Genomic DNA, 9,445 nt, shown 5'->3' on the forward strand with positions numbered 1-9,445 from the left:
CTTCTATGAAAAAGACAACAAATAACAAGTGTTGGCAAGGATGTGGAGAAAAGGGAACCTTTGTGCACTGTCAGTGAGAATGTAAACTGGTACAGCCACTATGATATACAGTATGGAGTTTCCCCCCAAAATTAAAAATCGAGCTACCATATGATCTAGTGTTGGGCTGTACCTCGCAGGCCTGCAAACCTTGCAATTGCCCAGCCTCAAGATTAAAGAAAGAGCCTGGAGCAGGGCTGCTACTTTTAAACTGGAAAGAGACTCTGAGGCTTACAGGATATCATCAACATAATGGAAGGGAAAGACGTCTCTCATGGTAGTTAGCTGCCACAGGGCCCCACATGCTAGTGGATGGCCACCTCAGGATTACCCCAGTAACTTTTCATTTCTCGTCCTTTATTTCCCAACACCTCGGTCCGCATGGGAGTTTCCTCGGCCTCTTGGCTGACTCACCAATTGTTAGGCTGCACCCAGCAGGCCTGCAAGCCTTGTAATTGCCCAGCCTCAAGACCGAAGAAATAGCCCAGAGGCAGTGACAGAGACATCAACAGCTTATCGGACAGGGGATCTTACATGTTTGAAGCAAAAGGTCTTGGAGCAACACCCCATGATGTAAGGCAGACGGCAGACGGCAGACGGCAGACGGCAGACGGCAGACGGCAGACGGCAGACGGCAGACGGCAGACGGCAGCCATCTTTGCTACTGGGGAGCAGGGAGAAGGAGGCTACAATTTATAGGGGGAATTTACGTCAGATTGGCTCATCAGTTACCAGGGAAACCAGCAGGTGGGACCCATCCCGCACAGCCTCTCAGGTTAACAACCATCAGGAGGGCAGGTATTTCCCTTTAATAAACTAGCAGGTGGAGTCATTCTGGCCTAAGGATTAGAATAATCACTAGTTGAGGCAGGGGGCAAGCACGTTCATGTGAGTAGGGTGTGGGTGAAGCAGGCACTGGGTGAGCAGGGAATGAACAGCCATTTTGAGTGGCCGGACCGTACATCCAGCAATCCCACTTCTGGGTATATATTGAAGGAAAAGAAATCTCTATGTCAAAGAGCTATCAGAACCCTCACGTTCATAGCAGCACTATTTACAATAGCCAAGACATGGAAACAACCTAAATGTCCATGGACAGATTAATGGATAAAGAAGTTGTGGGTGTGTGTGTGTGTGTGTGTGTGTGTGTGTGTGTGTGTGTGTGTGTTATTCAGCCATAAAAAAGAAGGAAATCCTGCCATTCAGGACAGCATGGATGGACTTTGAAGGCATTATGTTAAGTGAAATAAGTTGGACAGAGACAGACACATATTTTATGATTTCACTTATATATGGAATCATAAAAAAAAAAAACTCGAAGAAAGAGAGAAGATTTGTGGTTACCAGAGGGAGGGGGTGGGTGTATGGGAATTGGATGAAGGTGGTCAAAAGGTACAAACTTCCAGGTATAAGATAAATAAGTCCTGGGAAAGTAATGTACAACATGATGACTATACTTAACACCACTATATGGTATATTTGAAAGTTGCTAAGAGAGTATATCCTAAAAGTTATTGTCACAAGGAAAAAAATTGTAACTATATGAAGTGATGGATATTAACTAAACTTATTGTGGTAATCATTTCACAATATATGTACGTCAAGCCATTATGCTGTACACCTTATTTTTTTCGTATTGAAGTATTGGGATTTTCTTTTTTTTTAAACTTTTCATTTTATATTGGAGTATAGTTGATTAACAATGTGTTAGTTTCAGGTGTACAGCAAAGTGATTCAGTTATACATATACATGTATCAGTTCCTTTTCAAATTCTTTTCCCATTTAGGTTGTTACATAATATTGAGCAGAGTTCCCTGTGCTATACAGTAGGTCCTTGTTGGTTATCCATTTTAAATATAGCTATACAGTAGGTCCTTGTTAGTTATACAGTAGGTCCTTGTTGGTTGTCCATTTAAAATATAGCAGTGTACATCTTATATTTATACAGTGCTCTATCTCAATTATATCTCAATAAAACTGGGAGAAAAAAACCTAAAGAAACCTAAATGTCCTTCAATAGAAGAAGAGATAAATTGTGACTGTATTCATGCAATGGAATACTATGTGCAATATAAATGAATATTACTCAACTAAAGTCATCAATACAGATGAATATCAAATAAAAAGTAAATTGCATAATGATGTATATAATTCCATTTAAATAAAATTTTAAAACATTTAGGTCAATATTATAATATTATTTTGAAGTACATATATATATGGTAAAAATATAAAAATGAATATTACAGATAAATACAAAATTCAGGATAAGTGGTTTCCTGGAAGAAGGAGGAACAATAACTGAGGGGAAAAGGAAATGTGACCAGAGAACATGAGTTTTGTAATGTATTAGGTATTAAAGCACTTAGTTGGAACTCAGACACTCACTACATTATTCTTTGTATCTTTTTGTATGTAGGAAATATTACAGAATATACTGGTTTAAGGAAGTGTAAATTGTGAGACATAACAAAAAGGGATAGGATTCAGGGTAAGCTGTTGAATTTAGACAGGTCATTGGTGATCTTTCAGGGTGAAATTTCCACAGAACGATAAGGCCAGAGGCCAGATGCCAGATTGTGAAGAGTGAAGGAATGACTTTAAGGTAAGAAAGTAAAGGCATTGAATACATTTTAGTTTTTCTAGAAGTTTTCTCTAGAGTTAGCGAAAGCAAGGCAGGGATTTTTAAAACAGGATTGTATGTCTTAGGCTGAGGAGAAAAAAATTTTAACTTTTGCATACAAAAGTTCAAATCCTAGCAGTGATATTTGCTGAGACCAGATGGTGAATCAATTCCATATGGAGGCAGATTTGCCTTGCCAAGGAGCAGAGATTCTTCTCTGAAACTCTACTAATAGTAAAGAGGAGGGAAGGTAAATATCCAGAGATTGTGGTTGTAAAACATATCATATAAAAAATCTCTGGGGAATGAAGGGATCAATCTTCCAAGCAGTAAATTAGTAACATTGATCATACCATTGAAAATATGACTATTGTATACATACAAATATATACAAACAGGTTATATCATGGGTTTACTCGTTTCTCTAAATGATAAAGATACTCATGTAACACAAACAACCTATAACGGGAATGTAAATCTTTTCCCTCTAACACAGCATAAAAAGTATTTCTTTGTCAGATAACTTGATTTGGACAAAAATATACATTAGTGTTTAAGTAAATCGTGATACTTTTTATCACTGTGCAACATCGTTGAATTAGCTACCTGCATTCTATTAAGTTTAGGGTGTCTGGAAGCCTCTGTAGTCTTTTTGAGATTCTTGCCACTAGATGGTGATTCTGAGGCGCAAGGATTTTAATAAGATCTCTGATAACCACTTTGCATCAATGGATTTTTCGTGAGATTGTAGATTGTTTATCTGTATTACAATAAATATTACTATGACTTAAGTAACTAATTATTAAGTGACAAAGTCTAGGACATGACTGAAAATAAAAATAACAAAAGGAGCAAAGAGTTAAAAAGAATAATCTGTTCAGTATTGATGTACTTTCTACCTCACTAAACATGCTCTCAGAGTTACTGTTTCTGAAAAAGTTGTGTTTACTTGAAACTTAAAATGATGACTCATTTTGAAGTCACACTGAAACTTTAATGGCTCTCAATTTGAGCAAGTCCTCAAGTGTTGCAGCCTCTATCTATGGGCTGCCAGCCAATGTTAAGCCACGCAAGTTGGGTAGGGAATATGAGCTGATCAGGCACGTATCTAGACATTTTTCTGAAGTTGGCTTCCTTTTTGATGTGTTTGGTCTCATTTAGTAAACAGTTGAAACTCCACTTCTAAAATTAACCTTACATTAACTTTCAGGAAAACATTATTTTTTGGTTTTCTGCTTTCTGAGAAAAAACTGTTTCATTGGCTGCTAGGAAATTGTTTCAACTGTTATAGATGTGGAGCAAGCCTCTTTTACCCTGTCTTATTGCTTTGCTTTCTTACCAGAAAGGGCATCGCCAGACAATATTTGACTGGGGACACTATTACCTCAGCCACTAAGTCACTGGTTGATATGTACTTCTGCATATAACTCATTTACAGAATAATAGCCAACATATTTTAAACAAATAGATGCTAATACCCTTCCGTTTATCATCAAGAAGGTGTTTCTGTCTTCTGAAAAGTAAACAATATGAAATAATTACTGGTTATGCAAATCTCCCCAAGCAAAAGAGAAAATAATTCTTCTGGCTTTTCCCTATTACCCTGTCAAGCTATGTCCTTTCTCACTCAGCTAAACTTGACAGATAATGAGAAGAGTTAAAAGTAACTGAAATATCAAGACTGGTGACTGAAAAGATGGTGGGACCAATTATCTGAAATAGTGCAGCAGGTTTAGAAGAGAATTTGATGTGATGTTGATGGCAGGCAGATCCTGGAAAAGGTTGTTGAAAGAGGATAAAGAACTCTCCATAGGAAAATGCTGTCCCATAGAATAAGTTCTCATACAAGGTATTCAATATTAACAGAAAATACTGAATATCCAATACTCATATGAATATTCAATATTCACAGAGGACACATAAAAATTAAGTGACCTTTCTATTACTTTTTCAGTATCATAATTAATGCTTCTTACAGAGCTTTCTGCTCCCAAACCCCAGAGTAGGCAAGTAGTCCATTAAAAGTACCATTGAAATGCTTTCAAAATTTTATGATTTTGGTGGGGAAATGTTGAGCTTTTGAATTAAATCAAATTGTGACTGCATATAAAGTAAGTTACTTTACTTTTTAAAAATCTTGCCATTTATTTTCATTCTCCATAATAGTATGGTTCATTCATTTTTATTTCCTAAGATAACTAAGGACGGTATTATCTTTATACAATTTACATATACACTCAGTGAGTGTTTTCCACTTACTAAGTGCAACACATAGAGTTTGGAGTATTTATTAAAATAATGTCACAAAGTTCCAGACTACTGTTCCCCAAAATAAAAAGTTAACTTCTATGATTTAAAATTTCTTTCTATGGAGTTATTCCTCTTGAAGCTTTATCAGAATACTGACTGTGAAAGAGAAAGCTGTACTGATGTTGATTTCGATAATTAAGAATATAATTTCTATCTTTTAAAAGAAATGTAAATTTTCCCAAAAAAGTGCAAGTAGAGTGAGTTTTGCCCTCACTTAATTGGATTGAATTTTAAACGTAAGCCCAGTATAGATTACTAATTTTCCCAGAGTCACTATCTATAACTGTGGTAGCTGATACCAGATGATACATGGCACCAATATTACATTTACACTCTACTGAGTATAACTCCAAGAGGTGAGACAAAGTCTGTGTGTCCATATGCTTTTTATTACAAATTTAGTGATGATGGTGTTGTGTATAATAATGATGGTAAAAATAACTCATTCATTAAGCACATTGTTAATGTACCAGGCACTGTGCAAACTGCTTTACATCTGGTATCTCATGTATTTGGCTGCTGTATCTTGCATCACAAAAGTAGCTCTGCCAGAAATTTGTCTGAATTTGTCAGAATTTTTGGTAGGACATACGATGTATTTTGCTTTCCCACATTATTCACTTCAGCACTATTAATATAAGGTGGGTCTGTCTTACAGTCTATGTAAGTAGGCTTTTTCATAAAAAGAATTAACCACAAACCAGCCTTTTCACATCATCCAGACTTTATCCTTTTTAAAAAAGCTTTATAATGTAATTTACATACCATAAAATCCATTCATTTAAAATGTGCAATTCAATGTTGTTTTAGTTTATTTACAGTGTTATGCAACCATCACTACAACCTAATTTTAGAACATTTGCCACACCCCAAAAAGAAACTCCATCTGTACTCATCAGCAGTCACACCACATCTCCCTCAACAAGCTCTCAGCTCTAGGTAACCACTAACCTACTTTCTCTATATATAGATTTGCCTCTTCTGGACAGTTCATATAATAATATGTTATATTCTGTGATTGATTTCTTTCACTTAGCATGGTGTTTTCAAGGTCCATACATGTTGGAGCATGTATCAGTACTTCATTATTTTTCATTGCCAAATAATATTCCATTGTATAGATTATATCACATTTTTGTTTGATATAAGTCAACACTGTTCTTTTGTGTTTGGTTTTCCAAATTAGTCTGTGTGACTTTTTGAGCTTTAAATGAAAGAGAAATAATCTTTCAAAACACTTAAAATTGAAAAATGCAGGTCAAATTCAGGAGAGGTGATGTTAATATTTATGGTTCTTTTCAAGGTGTGACAAAAATACAATTGGAATATTATGTTAGATTAGAAATTTAAAACATTTAGTTAACGTACCCATCTTCTAATTTCCGTTTCTTTTTTATATGGCATGGGATATGTAAATATATATATGATATGTATGATTTACATATATATGATATATATATATATATGATTTAAAAAGAGAAAACTATAATCTCACTATATAAATATATGAATCCATCAGAATGTTTCACACGAACGTGACTCTTATTTTGATATTTGGAAATTAAGTTTTGATTTTCTAAATGCTATTAAACTTGGTCTTAAGGAAAGGTTTTCCTAGGCGATGGTATCACATGAGGCATCTTCTAATCTTTACTGAGTGAATAACATTTTAATTTCAAATGAAATTATATATAAATGATGTAAATATATAACAGGTGCAAAACTTGCAGCATAAATTGAAACATAAGTGCTGTTATTTTCTGCTTAGACTGTAAGGTCCAAAAAGAGATAATGAGAACATGCAGAGGTAAGTTTAAAAGAAAAATATCTTATGTTTTTTTTAGTTGTTGTTGTAGTAATCAACAACTGTGTTCTTTATACCAAACTGTAGATCTGACTGGAAAATGGTATATTAAAAAAGTAAATAAGAATTTAAAATAATAATAATAATAATAAAGAAAAATGTCAAATAGAATTATTTGAAATTATGTCAATTTTAAGCCTAATGTTATACACAAAGAAATATATGGACAATTCATTATGAAAAAAAAAGAATAAATCAACGCTATAGTAGTGCTTAGGGAAAACACAACACATGAATGATCTGTTTTTCCTATGATGTTTATTTTCTTTTATTGTATGTTTAAAAAAGGTTGTTGTACTCAATTTAAGAACTTCTATTAGGTCCTTAGGAAACTTATTCTTCCTATGAAAGAGGTTCAGTTTCCCCATTTGTATTAAATAGCTTATATCATTCATATCCTTTTGGCTATATATTGTTTTTTTAAGGACTGGATGCCTAACACTTCTTAGAAAATAACATTAGATCTTACCCACATAAAGAGTTTGGTTTTTACCTTGTTTTATATCTCAATATAGCACCAAAGTATATGTCTCAATATTTTTTCTTTGTACTAATCCCCAAAATTATGACCTAGTTATTTCCAATATATTTTTTATACTCTTAAAATTCTGCAAAGTACTTATCCTCATGGTTATACAGTTTTAAGTTAAACAGACATAATATTCTAGGACAGTGTTTCTCAAACTTGGCTGCACATTGTCAACATCTGGAAAGCTTTAAAAATTCAGGTGCCTCATCCACACTCTCAAGAGTTTTGTATAATCAATGTAGTGTGTGGTTTGGCATCCGTATCTTTCATAGCACCTCAGGGAATTCTAATGTACAACCAAGGCTCAAAACCACTGCTCTAAGAATTTACATAAAACAGAGGCAATTATCTGCAGCAACTAACAAGATATGATATAAGATATGATATAACGATATTGTCCTACTAGCTCTTATATTTGGGGTATCCACTGAAAACAGGAATTGAAGTTGGGAGGGTGAATTTTATCCACATGGAATCAGTTGATTTGCTAGAATACCCAGAATTTCATCAAATAATACAGTAGAAGTGAAGGTTTTTGTTGTTACTGTTGTTGTTGTTTAATTAGCTAAAGTTAAAATACTTCCTAAAAGTCAGAAAATTCTGCCTCATCATTCAGCAGTATGAAGCTTTTTATAAGCACTTTCTTGGTTTGGATTTATAGGGCAAAATTTTAGAGGCTTATTACTTCCTATGTGCCATCTGGAGATGTGCCACCAGACGGCATGTGGGTGGCAGTGATCATATGGCTTAAATAGAAAATTTCATATAAATTTTAGGAACTAAATCAAAGAGATTATATCATGTTTTCCCGGAGACTCATATTTTCTCTATTGAACTAGAGCTATACTAAGTCAAGACTAAAAATAAATTAAACCCTAATAACTATATGTTAGAGAGTAGCACACAGTTTTAAGATTTACTTATTTATTTATTTTTAAAATGTTTTCTCAAAGTATTTAATATGTTTCCTCACATATAAAAGGCTTATAATAAAAAACAACAGTTCCTTACTCCCTAGAAGGAACCATTTTAATTGTTCTTCTGTTGGTTACTTATGTTTCTTAATTTGTCCAAACGATGAAGATTTAGAGTATTTTTTTAAAAAAGCAAACATATATGTCGAAGTTAGTAACTTTAATGGCTGGCAACTGCTGCTTAAATGTAACACTGGCTCTATTTATAAACAAGAGAAGAAATCACCCTGATTTTATATTGACTTTTCTAGGAATAACTCTATTCCTGGACAACTGATTGCATCTCACTGAGGTCTTGAAAGCATTACAACATTTCTTCTGTTATTGACACAAGTCTTTTGACTACCATAGGCTTTCTTTATCTGCTAACTGGTGCTTGACTCTTACCTTATAAATTAGGTAACTATCTTCTGTTTATTTGGCTAATGTAGAAATTGACTTTTTGCTCCATATAACTTACCAAAATGTAGTGATGAGAGAGGTGTGGGCTCGCTGTGCATATGATGACCATTTTCTTCCCAATTAGGAAAAATTTTACCCACCAAAGGGATTGGGTTTATCCTTTTCCAACAAGATATTGCTACTAGATGTTTACTATTTAATTATTATTTAATTCACATAGAAAAAGCAGTTTATCCACCAACATATTTAGCAAGATTTAAATTTAAACTCATTTCCAAATTTCTCTTTAGCATATTTTCTAAAAAAGCTTTCAAATTATGACTCTTGTGGCATTATTTTTTGTTGTAACATGGCCAGAGTAGAACCTCCTCTCTCCCTCTCTCTCTCCATATATATATATATATATATATATATATATATATATATATATATATATATATATATATATATATATATATATATATACATACACACACACACACACACATATATGTATATATACATATATACATGCATAATTCAGTAAAAATCAAAACATTTTGAAATTCATTATACTAGAACATAGAGTATTTAAAAACAGATTTAAACAAGGAATCATAGTTTTTCTATTGAATTATAAAATAGTTTTTTACAATAGTCAATCAAGGAAAAAAATCTGCATGAGAAGAAGAAAAAACATAATCTAGTACGGCAATTTCCCAAG

General features: G+C 33.5%; 1 long non-coding RNA gene across 1 annotated transcript; it reads left to right on the forward strand.

Moving 5' to 3' along the window:
- Positions 1-667: 667 nt before the first annotated feature.
- On the forward strand, positions 668-2,811 carry LOC309652117. The gene is made up of 2 exons (XR_014258596.1): positions 668-1,870; positions 1,934-2,811. It is a non-coding gene; the product is annotated as an uncharacterized lncRNA (long non-coding RNA).
- Positions 2,812-9,445: the final 6,634 nt, after the last annotated feature.

Source organism: Balaenoptera physalus (assembly GCF_965194825.1).
Source record: "Balaenoptera physalus genome assembly, chromosome: X".
NCBI lineage: Eukaryota > Metazoa > Chordata > Mammalia > Artiodactyla > Balaenopteridae > Balaenoptera > Balaenoptera physalus.